Source organism: Bufo gargarizans, chromosome 9, assembly GCF_014858855.1.
Source record: "Bufo gargarizans isolate SCDJY-AF-19 chromosome 9, ASM1485885v1, whole genome shotgun sequence".
In the NCBI taxonomy this organism is placed as follows: Eukaryota; Metazoa; Chordata; class Amphibia; order Anura; family Bufonidae; genus Bufo; species Bufo gargarizans.
In genome coordinates, this window is record NC_058088.1 from 198,097,131 (window position 1) to 198,112,418 (window position 15,288).

The following is a 15,288-nucleotide window of genomic DNA, read 5'->3' on the forward strand; positions in this document are numbered from 1 at the left end:
CAGTGTCCCCCACAACAGTGTCCTCCGCAGTGTCCCCCACAACAGTGTCCTCCGCAGTGTCCCCCACAACAGTGTCCTCCGCAGTGTCCCCCACAACAGTGTCCTCCGCAGCGCCCCCCACAACAGTGACCCCCGCAGCGCCCCCCACAACAGTGACCTCCGCAGTGTCCCCCACAACAGTGACCTCCGCAGCGCCCCCCACAACAGTGTCCTCCAGTGCCCCCCACAACAGTGTCCTCCGCAGCGTCCCCCACAACAGTGACCCCCGCAGTGTCCCCCACAACAGTGTCCTCCGCAGAGTCCCCCACAACAGTGTCCTCCGCAGTGTCCCCCACAACAGTGTCCTCCGCAGCGCCCCCCACAACAGTGACCTCCGCAGCGCCCCCCACAACAGTGACCTCCGCAGCGCCCCCCACAACAGTGTCCTCCGCAGCGCCCCCCACAACAGTGTCCTCCGCAGTGTCCCCCACAACAGTGTCCTCCGCAGTGTCCCCCACAACAGTGTCCTCCGCAGCGCCCCCCACAACAGTGTCCTCCGCAGCGCCCCCCACAACAGTGTCCTCCGCAGCGCCCCCCACAACAGTGACCTCCGCAGAGTCCCCCACAACAGTGTCCTCCGCAGTGTCCCCCACAACAGTGTCCTCCGCAGCGCCCCCCACAACAGTGACCTCCGCAGCGCCCCCCACAACAGTGACCTCCGCAGCGCCCCCCACAACAGTGTCCTCCGCAGCGCCCCCCACAACAGTGTCCTCCGCAGTGTCCCCCACAACAGTGTCCTCCGCAGTGTCCCCCACAACAGTGTCCTCCGCAGCGTCCCCCACAACAGTGTCCTCCGCAGCGCCCCCCACAACAGTGACCTCCGCAGCGCCCCCCACAACAGTGTCCTCCAGTGTCCCCCACAACAGTGTCCTCCGCAGTGTCCCCCACAACAGTGTCCTCCGCAGCGCCCCCCACAACAGTGACCTCCGCAGCGCCCCCCACAACAGTGACCTCCGCAGCGCCCCCCACAACAGTGTCCTCCGCAGCGCCCCCCACAACAGTGTCCTCCGCAGTGTCCCCCACAACAGTGTCCTCCGCAGTGTCCCCCACAACAGTGTCCTCCGCAGCGTCCCCCACAACAGTGTCCTCCGCAGCGCCCCCCACAACAGTGACCTCCGCAGCGCCCCCCACAACAGTGTCCTCCAGTGCCCCCCACAACAGTGTCCTCCGCAGCGCCCCCACAACAGTGTCCTCCGCAGTGTCCCCCACAACAGTGTCCTCCGCAGTGTCCCCCACAACAGTGACCTCCGCAGCGTCCCCCACAACAGTGTCCTCCGCAGCGCCCCCCACAACAGTGACCTCCGCAGCGCCCCCCACAACAGTGTCCTCCGCAGCGCCCCCCACAACAGTGTCCTCCGCAGCGCCCCCCACAACAGTGTCCTCCGCAGCGCCCCCCCACAACAGTGACCCCCGCAGCGCCCCCCACAACAGTGACCTCCGCAGCGTCCCCCCACAACAGTGTCCTCCGCAGCGCCCCCCACAACAGTGTCCTCCGCAGCGCCCCCCACAACAGTGTCCTCCGCAGCGCCCCCCACACAGTGTCCTCCGCAGCGTCCCCACAACAGTGTCCTCCGCAGCGCCCCCCACAACAGTGTCCTCCGCAGCGTCCCCCACAACAGTGTCCTCCGCAGCGCCCCCCACAACAGTGTCCTCCGCAGCGCCCCCCACAACAGTGTCCTCCGCAGGGTCCCCCACAACAGTGTCCTCCGCAGCGCCCCCCACAACAGTGTCCTCCGCAGTGTCCCCCACAACAGTGACCCCCGCAGCGCCCCCACAACAGTGTCCCCCACAAAAGTGTCCTCCGCAGCACCCCCCACAACAGGGACCTCCGCAGCACCTCCCACAACAGTGTCCTCCGCAGCGCCCCCCACAACAGTGTCCTCCGCAGCACCTCCCACAACAGTGTCCTCCGCAGTGTCCCCCACAACAGTGACCCCCGCAGCGCCCCCACAACAGTGTCCCCCACAACAGTGTCCTCCGCAGCGCCCCCCACAACAGTGTCCTCCGCAGCACCTCCCACAACAATGTCCTCCGCAGTGTCCCCCACAACAGTGTCCTCCACAGCGTCCCCCACAACAGTGTCCTCCGCAGCGCCCCCCACAACAGTGACCTCCGCAGTGTCCCCCACAACAGTGACCTCCGCAGCACCCCCCACAACAGTGTCCTCCGCAGTGTCCCCCACAACAGTGTCCTCCGCAGCACCTCCCACAACAGTGTCCTCCGCAGCGCCCCCCACAACAGTGTCCTCCGCAGCGCCCCCCACAACAGTGACCTCCGCAGCACCCCCCCCACAACAGTGTCCTCCGCAACAGTGTCCTCCGCAGCACCCCCCCCACAACAGTGAACTTCGCAGTGTCCCCCACAACAGTGACCTCCGCAGCACCCCCCCCCCCCCACAACAGTGTCCTCCGCAGTGTCCCCCACAACAGTGACCCCCACAACAGTGACCCCCGCAGCACCCCCCCACAACAGTGTCCTCCGCAGCGCCCCCCACAACAGTGACCTCCGCAGCACCCCCCCCCCCACAACAGTGTCCTCCGCAACAGTGTCCTCCGCAGCACCCCCCCACAACAGTGACCTCCGCAGCACCCCCCCCCACAACAGTGTCCTCCGCAACAGTGTCCTCCGCAGCACCCCCCCCACAACAGTGACCTCCGCAGTGTTCCCCACAACAGTGACCTCCGCAGCACCCCCCCCACAACAGTGTCCTCCGCAGTGTCCCCCACAACAGTGACCCCCACAACAGTGACCCCCGCAGCACCCCCCACAACAGTGTCCTCCGCAGTGTCCCCCACAACAGTGACCTCCGCAGCTCCCCCCACAACAGTGTCCTCCGCAGCTCCCCCCACAACAGTGTCCTCCGCAGCACCCCCCCACAACAGCGCCCCCCACAACAGTGTCCTCCAGTGTCCCCCACAACAGTGTCCTCCGCAGTGTCCCCCACAACAGTGTCCTCCAGTGTCCCCCACAACAGTGTCCTCCGCAGTGTCCCCCACAACAGTGACCTCCGCAGCGCCCCCCCACAACAGTGACCTCCGCAGCACCCCCCCCCACAACAGTGACCCCCGCAGTGTCCCCCACAACAGTGTCCTCCGCAGTGACCCCCACAACAGTGACCCCCACAACAGTGACCCCCGCAGCACCCCCCACAACAGTGTCCTCCGCAGTGTCCCCCACAACAGTGACCTCCGCAGTGTCCCCCACAACAGTGACCTCCGCAGCTCCCCCCACAACAGTGTCCTCCGCAGCACCCCCCCCACAACAGCACCCCCCCAACAGTGTCCTCCAGTGTCCCCCACAACAGTGTCCTCCGCAGTGTCCCCCCACAAGTGTCCTCCGCAGCGCTCCCCACAACAGTGTCCTCCGCAGCGCCCCCCACAACAGTGACCTCCGCACCGCCCCCCCCCACAATAGTGACCTCCGCAGCGCCCCCCACAACAGTGTCCTCCGCGGTGCCCCCACAGATCCCCCTATCAGCAGGCCAGGAGTCACATGACACCCCCCTGCAGGCTCTGTTCTGGGGTCTCTGTACTTTGAGGTGTTATCAACAGAGGATCAGCACAGACCAGGTCACCAGGAGGTCACGCCCCAACCCCCATCCAAATCCTGGGAGGCATCACCTGGAATCTGAGAGCAAACACATTGTGCAAGTCCAGACCAAACACCCATTACCGGAACCGCAGCGCGCTGTAACCCCTTCATGCCTGGGGAGCGGCAGACATCGGGGGGCAGGAGCAGCGCTGCATACAAACTATGGGGGAGATTTATCAAAACTGGCTGAGGAGCCCAAGGCGGGCCAATCAGGGCGACTAAGGCCGGTGTACGTCACCGCAGTGTGAGCCCCCCCCCCCCCCCCCCCCGTGTCTGATATTATACGTCTGTATTACAGTCAGGTCTGTAAATATTGGGACATGGACACAATTGTGACATGTTTGGCTCTATACACCACAATGGACGAGACAAGATGTGCTTTACCTGCAGACTGTCAGCTTTACCCGCAGACTGTCAGCTTTACCTGCAGACTGTCAGCTTTACCCGCAGACTGTCGGCTTTACCTGCAGACTGTCAGCTTTACCCGCAGACTGTCAGCTTTACCTGCAGACTGTCGGCTTTACCCGCAGACTGTCGGCCTTACCCGCAGACTGTCAGCTTTACCCGCAGACTGTCGGCTTTACCTGCAGACTGTCGGCTTTACCCGCAGACTGTCGGCTTTACCCGCAGACTGTCGGCTTTAACCCGCAGACTGTCGGCTTTACCCGCAGACTGTCAGCTGTACCCGCAGACTGTCAGCTTTACCCGCAGACTGTCGGCTTTACCAGCAGACTGTCAGCTGTACCCGCAGACTGTCAGCTTTACCTGCAGACTGCCAGCTTTACCCGCAGACTGCCAGCTTTACCCGCAGACTGTCAGCTTTACCCGCAGACTGTCGGCTTTACCTGCAGACTGTCAGCTGGACCCGCAGACTGTCAGCTTTACCTGCAGACTGTCAGCTTTACCCGCAGACTGTCAGCTTTACCCGCAGTACTGTCGGCTTTACCGCAGGACTGTCGGCTTTACCCGCAGACTGTCAGCTGTACCCGCAGACTGTCAGCTTTACCCGCAGACTGTCAGCTTTACCTGCAGACTGTCAGCTTTACCCGCAGACTGTCAGCTTTACCCGCAGACTGTCAGCTTTACCCGCAGACTGTCAGCTTTACCCGCAGACTGTCAGCTTTACCCGCAGACTGTCGGCTTTACCCGCAGACTGTCAGCTGTACCCGCAGACTGTCAGCTTTACCTGCAGACTGTCAGCTTTACCCGCAGACTGTCGGCTTTACCCGCAGACTGTCAGCTTTACCCGCAGACTGTCAGCTTTACCCGCAGACTGTCAGCTTTACCCGCAGACTGTCAGCTTTACCCGCAGACTGTCGGCTTTACCCGCAGACTGTCAGCTTTACCTGCAGACTGTCAGCTTTACCCGCAGACTGTCAGCTTTACCCGCAGACTGTCAGCTTTACCCGCAGACTGTCAGCTTTACCCGCAGACTGTCGGCTTTACCCGCAGACTGTCAGCTGTACCCGCAGACTGTCAGCTTTACCTGCAGACTGTCAGCTTTACCCGCAGACTGTCGGCTTTAACCGCAGACTGTCAGCTTTACCCGCAGACTGTCGGCCTTACCCGCAGACTGTCAGCTGTACCCGCAGACTGTCAGCTTTACCCGCAGACTGTCAGCTTTACCTGCAGACTGTCAGCTTTACCCCGCAGACTGTCAGCTTTACCCGCAGACTGTCAGCTTTACCCGCAGACTGTCAGCTTTACCCGCAGACTGTCAGCTCTACCTGCGGACTGTCAGCTGTACCCGCAGACTGTCAGCCTTACCCGCAGACTGTCAGCTGTACCCGCAGACTGTCAGCTGTACCCGCAGACTGTCAGCTTTACCCGCAGACTGTCAGCTTTACCCGCAGACTGTCAGCTGTACCCGCAGACTGTCGGCTTTACCTGCAGACTGTCAGCTGGACCCGCAGACTGTCAGCTTACCTGCAGACTGTCAGCTTTACCCGCAGACTGTCAGCTTACCCGCAGACTGTCAGGCTTTACCCGCAGACTGTCGGCTTTACCCGCAGACTGTCGGCTTACCCGCAGACTGTCAGCTGTACCCGCAGACTGTCAGCTTTACCCGCAGACTGTCAGCTTTACCTGCAGACTGTCAGCTTTACCCGCAGACTGTCAGCTTTACCCGCAGACTGTCAGCTTTACCCCGCAGACTGTCAGCTTTACCCGCAGACTGTCGGCTTTACCCGCAGACTGTCAGCTGTACCCGCAGACTGTCAGCTTTACCTGCAGACTGTCAGCTTTACCCGCAGACTGTCGGCTTTACCCGCAGACTGTCAGCTTTACCCGCAGACTGTCAGCTTTACCCGCAGACTGTCAGCTGTACCCGCAGACTGTCAGCTTTACCCGCAGACTGTCAGCTTTACCTGCAGACTGTCAGCTTTACCCGCAGACTGTCAGCTTTACCCGCAGACTGTCAGCTTTACCCGCAGACTGTCAGCTTTACCCGCAGACTGTCAGCTCTACCTGCGGACTGTCAGCTGTACCCGCAGACTGTCAGCCTTACCCGCAGACTGTCAGCTGTACCCGCAGACTGTCAGCTGTACCCGCAGACTGTCAGCTTTACCCGCAGACTGTCAGCTTTACCCGCAGACTGTCAGCTGTACCCGCAGACTGTCAGCTTTACCCGCAGACTGTCGGCTTTACCCGCAGACTGTCAGCTTTACCCGCAGACTGTCAGCTGTAATCTGAGGGATTTACATCCAAATCAGGTGACCGGTGCAGGAATTACAGCAGTTGCATCTGTGCCTCCCACTTGTTACGGGACCAGAAGTAATGGGACAGAATAATAATCATAAATCAAACTGTCACTTCTCAATACTTGGTTACAAATCCTTTGCCGTCAATTACAGCCTGAAGTCTGGAACACATAGACATCCCCAGACGCTGGTCTCATCCCTGGTGACGCTCGGCCCGGCCTCTCCTGCCACTGTCTTCAGCTCCTGCTTGTTCTTGGGGCATTTTCCCTTCAGTTTTGTCTTCAGCAAGTGAAATGCTCAATCGGATCCAGGTCCGGGGATTGACTCGGCCATTGCAGAACATTCCACTGCTTTCCCTTAAACTCTTTGGTTGCTTTTGCAGTTTGCTTTGGGTCGTTGTCCATCTGCCCTGTGAAGCGCCGTCCAATGAGTTCTGAGGCATTGGGCTGAATATGAGCAGATAATATTGCCCGAAACACTTCAGAATCCATCCTGCTGCTTCTGTCAGCAGTCACATCATCAATAAATACCAGAGAAGCAGTTCCATTGGCACCATACATGCCCACGCCATGACACTGCCACCACCATGCTTCACTGATGAGGTGGTATGCTTAGGACCATGAGCAGCTCCTCTCCTTCTCCATACTCTTCTCTTCCCATCGCTCTGGTACACGTTGATCTTGGTCTCATCCGTCCATAGGATGTTGTTCCAGAACTGTGAAGGCTTTTTTAGATGTCGTTTGGCAAACTCTGATCTGGCCTTCCTGTTTGAGGCTCACCAATGGTTTCCATCTTGTGGTGAACCCTCTGTATTCACTCTGGTGAAGTCTTCTCCTGATTGTTGACTCTGACACACATACACCTACCTCCTGGAGAGTGTTCTTGATCCGGCCAACTGTTGTGAAGGGTGTCTTCTTCACCAGGGAAAGAATTCTTCGCTCATCCACCACAGTTGTTTTCCGTGGTCTTCCGGGTCTTTTGGTGTTGCCGAGCTCAACGCTGCGTTCCTTCTTTTTAGGAATGTTCCAGACAGTTGTTTTGGCCGCGCCTGATGTTTTTGCTATCTCTCTGATGGGTTTGTGGTGTTTTTCAGCCTAATGACGCCTTCACTGATATAGTGACCGCTCTTTGGATCTCATCTTGAGAGTTAACAGATTCCAAATGCAGATAGCAGACTGGAAATGACCTCTGGACCTTGTATCTGCTGATTGTAATTGGGATAATGAGGGAATAACACACAGCGGCCATGGAGCAGCCGAGAGGACAATTGTCCCATTACTTCTGGTCCCTTAACAGGTGGGAGGCACAGATGCAACTGCTGTAATTCCTGCACCGGTCACCTGATGTGGATGTAAATCCCTCACATTACAGCCGACAGTCTGCAGGTAAAGCTGACAGTCTGCGGGTAAAGCCGACAGTCTGCGGGTAGGGCCGACAGTCTGCGGGTAGGGCCGACAGTCTGCGGGTAGGGCCGACAGTCTGCGGGTAGGGCCGACAGTCTGCGGGTAAGGCCGACAGTCTGCGGGTAAGGCCGACAGTCTGCGGGTAAGGCCGACAGTCTGCGGGTAAGGCCGACAGTCTGCTGGTAGAGCCGACAGTCTGCGGGTAGAGCCGTCAGTCTGCGGGTAGAGCCGACAGTCTGCGGGTAGAGCCGACAGTCTGCGGGTAAAGCCGACAGTCTGCGGGTAAAGCTTACAGTCTGCGGGTAGAGCGCATCTTGTCTGCTTCACTTCACATCCATTGTGGTGGTGTATAGAGCCAAAAATGTTACAATTGTGTCCATGTCCCAATATTTATGGACCTGACTGTACATGTGTGATATTACACTGTGCGGCCTCTGTATTACATGTGTGATATTACACTGTGCGCCCTCTGTATTACATGTGTGATATTACACTGTGCGGCCTCTGTATTACATGTGTGATATTACACTGTGCGCCCTCTGTATTACATGTGTTATATTACACTGTGCGGTCTCTGTATTACATGTGTGATATACACTGTGCAGCCTCTGTATTACATGTGTGATATTACACTGTGCGGCCTCTGTATTACATGTGTGATATTACACTGTGCGGCACTCTGTATTACATGTGATATTACACTGTGCGGTCTCTGTATTACAATGTGTGATATTACACTGTGCGCCCTCGTATTACATGTGTGATATTACACTGTGCGGCCTCTGTATTACATGTGTGATATTACGCTGTGCGCCCTCTGTAGTACATGTGTGATATACACTGTGCAGCCTCATGTATTACATGTGTGATATTACACTGTGCGGCCTCTGTATTACATGTGTGATATTACACTGTGCGCCCTCTGTATTACATGTGTGATATTACACTGTGCGGCCTCTGTATTACATGTGTGATATTACACTGTGCGGCCTCTGTATTACATGTGTGATATTACACTGTGCGGCCTCTGTATTACATGTGTGATATTACACTGTGCGGCCTCTGTATTACATGTGATATTACACTGTGCGGCCTCTGTATTACATGTGTGATATTACACTGTGCGGCCTCTGTATTACATGTGTGATATTACACTGTGCGGCCTCTGTATTACATGTGTGATATACACTGTGCGGCCTCTGTATTACATGTGTGATATTACACTGTGCGGCCTCTGTATTACATGTGTGATATTACACTGTGCGGCCTCTGTATTACATGTGTGATATTACACTGTGCGGCCTCTGTATTACATGTGTGATATTACACTGTGCGGCCTCTGTATTACATGTGTGATATTACACTGTGCGGCCTCTGTATTACATGTGTGATATTACACTGTGCGGCCTCTGTACATGTGTGATATTACACTGTGCGGCCTCTGTATTACATGTGTGATATTACACTGTGCGGCCTCTGTATTACATGTGTGATATTACACTGTGCGGCCTCTGTATTACATGTGTGATATTACACTGTGCGGCCTCTGTATTACATGTGTGATATTACACTGTGCGGCCTCTGTATTACATGTGTGATATTACACTGTGCGGCCTCTGTATTACATGTGTGATATTACACTGTGCGGCCTCTGTATTACATGTGTGATATTACACTGTGCGGCCTCTGTATTACATGTGTGATATTACACTGTGCGGCCTGTATTACATGTGTGATATTACACTGTGCGGCCTCTGTATTACATGTGTGATATTACACTGTGCGGCCTCTGTATTACATGTGTGATATTACACTGTGCGGCCTCTGTATTACATGTGTGATATTACACTGTGCGGCCTCTGTATTACATGTGTGATATTACACTGTGCGGCCTCTGTATTACATGTGTGATATTACACTGTGCTCTGTATTACATGTGTGATATTGTGCGGCCTCTGTATTACATGTGTGATATTACACTGTGCGGCCTCTGTATTACATGTGTGATATTACACTGTGCGGCCTCTGTATTACATGTGTGATATTACACTGTGCGGCCTCTGTATTACATGTGTGATATTACACTGTGCGGTCCTCTGTATTACATGTGTGATATTACACCTGTGCGGCCTCTGTATTACATGTGTGATATTACACTGTGCGCCCTCATGTATTACATGTGTGATATTACACTGTGCGGCCTCTGTATTACATGTGTGATATTACACTGTGCGGCCTCTGTATTACATGTGTGATATTACACTGTGCGGCCTCTGTATTACATGTGTGATATTACACTGTGCGGCCCTCTGTATTACATGTGTGATATTACACTGTGCGGCCCTTTCTGTGTGTATTACACTGTGCGGCCTCTGTATTAACATGTGATATTACACTGTGCGGCCTCTGTATTACATGTGTGATATTACACTGTGCGCCTCTGTATTACATGTGTGATATTACACTGTGCGGTCTCTGTATTACATGTGTGATATTACACTGTGCGGCCTCTGTATTACATGTGTGATAGTTACACTGTGCGGTCCTCTGTATTACATGTGTGATATTACACTGTGCGGCCTCTGTATTACATGTGTGATATTACACTGTGCGCCTCTGTATTACATGTGTGATATTACACTGTGCGGCCTCTGTATTACATGTGTGATATTACACTGTGCGGCCTCTGTATTACATGTGTGATATTACACTGTGCGGCCTCTGTATTACATGTGTGATATTACACTGTGCGGCCTCTGTATTACATGTGTGATATTACACTGTGCGGCCTCTGTATTACATGTGTGATATTACACTGTGCGGCCTCTGTATTACATGTGTGATATTACACTGTGCGGCCTCTGTATTACATGTGTGATATTACACTGTGCGGCCTCTGTATTACATGTGTGATATTACACTGTGCGGCCTCTGTATTACATGTGTGATATTACACTGTGCGGTCTGTATTACATGTGTGATATTACACTGTGCGGCCTCTGTATTACATGTGTGATATTACACTGTGCGCTGTCTGTATTACATGTGTGATATTACACTGTGCGGCCTCTGTATTACATGTGTGATATTACACTGTGCGGCCTCTGTATTACATGTGTGATATTACACTGTGCGGCCTCTGTATTACATGTGTGATATTACACTGTGCGGCCTCTGTATTACATGTGTGATATTACACTGTGCGGCCTCTGTATTACATGTGTGATATTACACTGTGCGGCCTCTGTATTACATGTGTGATATTACACTGTGCGGCTCTGTATTACATGTGTGATATTACACTGTGCGGCCTCTGTATTACATGTGTGATATTACACTGTGCGGCCTCTGTATTACATGTGTGATATTACACTGTGCGGCCTCTGTATTACATGTGTGATATTACACTGTGCGGCCTCTGTATTACATGTGTGATATTACACTGTGCGGCCTCTGTATTACATGTGTGATATTACACTGTGCGGCCTCTGTATTACATGTGTGATATTACACTGTGCGGCCTCTGTATTACATGTGTGATATTACACTGTGCGGTCCTCTGTATTACATGTGTGATATATAACACGTGCGGTCCTCTGTATTACATGTGTGATATTACACTGTGCGGTCTCTGTATTACATGTGTGATTATTACACTGTGCGGCTCTCTGTATTACATGTATGATATTACACTGTGCGGCCTCTGTATTACATGTGTGATATTACACTGTGCGGTCTCTGTATCCATGTGTGATATTACACTGTGCGGTCTCTGTATTACATGTTAGATATTACACTGTGCGGCCTCTGTATTACATGTGTGATATTTACACTGGCGGCCTCGTATTACATGTAGTGATATTACACTGTGCGGTCTCTGTATTACATGTGTGATATTTACACTGTGCGGTCCTCTGTATTACATGTGTGATATTACACTGTGCGGTCTCTGTATACATGTGTGATATTACACTGTGCGGTCCTCTGTATTACATGTGTGATATTACACTGTTAGGGTCTCTGTATTACATGTGTGATATTACACTGTGCGGTCTCTATATTACATGTGTGATATTACACTGTGCGGTCTCGGGTATTACATGTGTGATATACACTGTGCGGCCTCTGTATTACATGTGTGATATTACACTGTGCGGGCCTCTGTATACATGTGTGATATTACGCTGTGGCGGTCCTCTGTATTACATGTGTGATATTACACTGTGCGGCCTACTGTATTACATGTGTGATATTACACTGTGCGGCCTCTTATTACATGTGTGATATTACACTGTGCGCATCTGTATTACCTGTGTGATATTACACTGTGCGGTCTCTATATTACATGTGTGATATTACACTGTGCGGCCTCTGTATTACATGTGTGATATTACACTGTGCGGCCTCTGTATTACATGTGTGATATTACACTGTGCGGTCCTCTGTATTACATGTGTGATATTACCTGTGCGGTCTCATATATTACATGTGTGATATTACGCTGTGCGGCTCTGTATTACATGTGTGATATTACACTGTGCGGCCTCTGTATTACATGTGTGATATTACACTGTGCGGCTCTGTATTACATGTGTGATATTACACTGTGCGGCCTCTGTATTACATGTGTGATATTACACTGTGCGGCCTCTGTATTACATGTGTGATATTACACTGTGCGGCCTCTGTATTACATGTGTGATATTACACTGTGCGGCCTCTGTATTACATGTGTGATATTACACTGTGCGGCCTCTGTATTACATGTGTGATATTACACTGTGCGGCCTCTGTATTACATGTGTGATATTACACTGTGCGGCCTCTGTATTACATGTGTGATATTACACTGTGCGGCTCTGTATTACATGTGTGATATTACACTGTGCGGCCTCTGTATTACATGTGTGATATTACACTGTGCGGCCTCTGTATTACATGTGTGATATTACACTGTGCGGCCTCTGTATTACATGTGTGATATTACACTGTGCGGCCTGTATTACATGTGAGATATTACACTGTGTGAGGTCTGTATTACATGTGTGATATTACACTGTGCGGCCTCTGTATTACATGTTTCCCCTATCGTCCTCCGGCAGCACAGCATGGGTTAATAGTTGGTCATCTTCTCTCTAGGACCGCCCACCTAGTAAAACAAATAATCAATTAATCAAGCTAATAGCCTCCCCTATAAGGGTCACCTCCCCGAATGCCTCGGCGTTTTTTATTTGTCCCCTTCTCAGAGGATGTAGCCCACCGTCAGGAAGATTTCTCTGGCCGCAATACCTTGACACGGTTATGGCCGTGGGAGTGGGAATAGCCACGGTGTTCCCTGGCTCCACTCCCGACCGCTTTAAGCGCCATCCCTGAAGCCCTGGTCTTCAGCAGCAGGTCCCAGGTCTCCGGAGCGCAGCGCGACCGGAAGTCTGAAGCTGAACTTCCGGTTTTTGCGGTGGAACGCACCGTGACACGCAGGCGCTTCCGGATGACGTCACAGACGCACCCGGACCTGTTTGAGCGCCAAATTCAAACCTGGAAGGTATTTAAAGCGGATTTTAGCTGGAGCTCGGTGCCCTGGTACCAGGCAGCAGAGCTCCAGCATTGCAGAGGTATATGTGATCCCTCACACTGTCAGGAGATGGATGCCTTCTCCTTTTTGCCTCTATAATTTACTTATCTTCCCTTGAATTGCAGATGTCCACCGCATCAAGCAGGGGGGAAAAGAGAGCCAGAAAGAGCAGACACAGGATGTGTCTGGCCTGTGAACAGCCGCTCCCTGATGAGTTCCCGCACGATCTGTGTGTCAGGTGTCACCGCGATATGCAACATTCCTCGCCATCCAAAAAGAAACAGAGGTCGCAATCGTCTCTCTGTATTTCGTGTCTCCACCAGTTACCCGCGGAACACTCCTCCAATATTTGTGAGAATTGTACTCAGCCTGATAATCCGTCAGATGCCGAAACAGCGAAGATTATGTCTCTATTTAAAGAGTTCCTTAAACAATCTAAAAAGAAAAAGTCTAAGAAGCCGTGTTTATCCCCATCAACTTCCGAGGAATCGCTTCGGTCGGAAGGCGAGATTTCTACCGATTCAGATACACACTTCATTGAAGATAATTTTTTATTTAATAAAAAGGATGCAAACCGTTTAATAAAGGAAGTTAAAATATCATGGAAGCCAGTAAGGAGAAATCCGGTACTCGTGAGGAAGATGACCTCTTCTATTTTCCTAAGAAGAAGGCTCCCGTGTTTCCCAGCCACCCGGTCCTAGATGCAATAATGCATAAAGAATGGGAGCAACCGGTAGGCAGAATTAATCTAGGATCTAGATTCAAGAACATCTACAAAACTGATCCTGCGGAATCTACAAGTTGGGAGTCTCCCGCCAGAGTGGATGCAGCCGTAACCAGATTAACAAGAAAATCTTTCTTCCCTTCAGATGATTCAGCATTGTTAAAAGACCCTATGGAGAAAAAGGCAGATGCTCTGCTTAAGAGATTACATACATATCTCGCGTCTATGAATAAAGCAGCTATGGTCACGGTACCTGTAGCCTGTGCTCTGAGGGTTTGGCTCAGCCAATTAGGCAGAGATATCGAAGATGGCGTCGCCAGGGAGGATCTCTTCCGACAACTACCGTCTTTGAATCTGGCGGCAGAATTTCTTTGCGACTTTCCTGTTGACTCCTTAAGGCTCATTGCTAAAAACATGGCACTTGCTAATTCTGTTAGAAGAGCCATATGGCTAAAGCTCTGGTCTGGAGACCCCTCTTCAAAGAGCAACCTATGTTCCCTTCCGTTCGAACCAGGCAAATTATTCGGCTCTCATCTCGACAAGCTTCTTGAGGCCAATATGGAAGATAAAGCTTTAAGTTTTCCTCAGCCTAAACGTAGAGAGAGAAGATTTTTTCGTCCCTACAGGGGTCAAGATTCCAGAAGATCTACCTTTAGAGGCCGATCCAGTCGTGGAAGATCTGACCGTAGAACCTGGGTTCCTACGGAGAAGTCTAGAAAGAAAACAGAAGATAACAAGCCTTCCAAACATGACTTCTGACGCCAGAGGTCAGGAAGTGGGAGGACGCCTGGCATTCTTCTACCCCAAATGGCAGCAGATTACCTCGGATTGTTGGGCGCTGAATGTGGTTCGCAATGGCTATGCCCTAGAGTTCAACCGTCTACCAAGAGACAGGTTTCTTCTCAACGATGGGAGAGACCTAAAGATCATCCAGCTTTTAAAAGAGTTCGTAGAAAAAGGAGCCTTAGAACCAGTTCCAGTTCAGCAAGAATATGCAGGCGTCTACTCCAGAGTCTTTTGTGTTCCCAAACCCGATGGAAAAAGCCGCTTAATTATAGATCTCCGCTATGTGAACCGTTACATGAAAAAGATCCATTTCAAAATGGAAACGATAAGGTCCATTACTGCGGTTCTCAGGAAGAATCAGTTTATGTCCTCTCTGGACTTAAAGGACGCATACCTCCACATTCCGATCCAGTTGCAGTCAAGAAAATACTTGAGAGTCGCCATCAGGATGGGGAAGAGAACGCTGCATTTCCA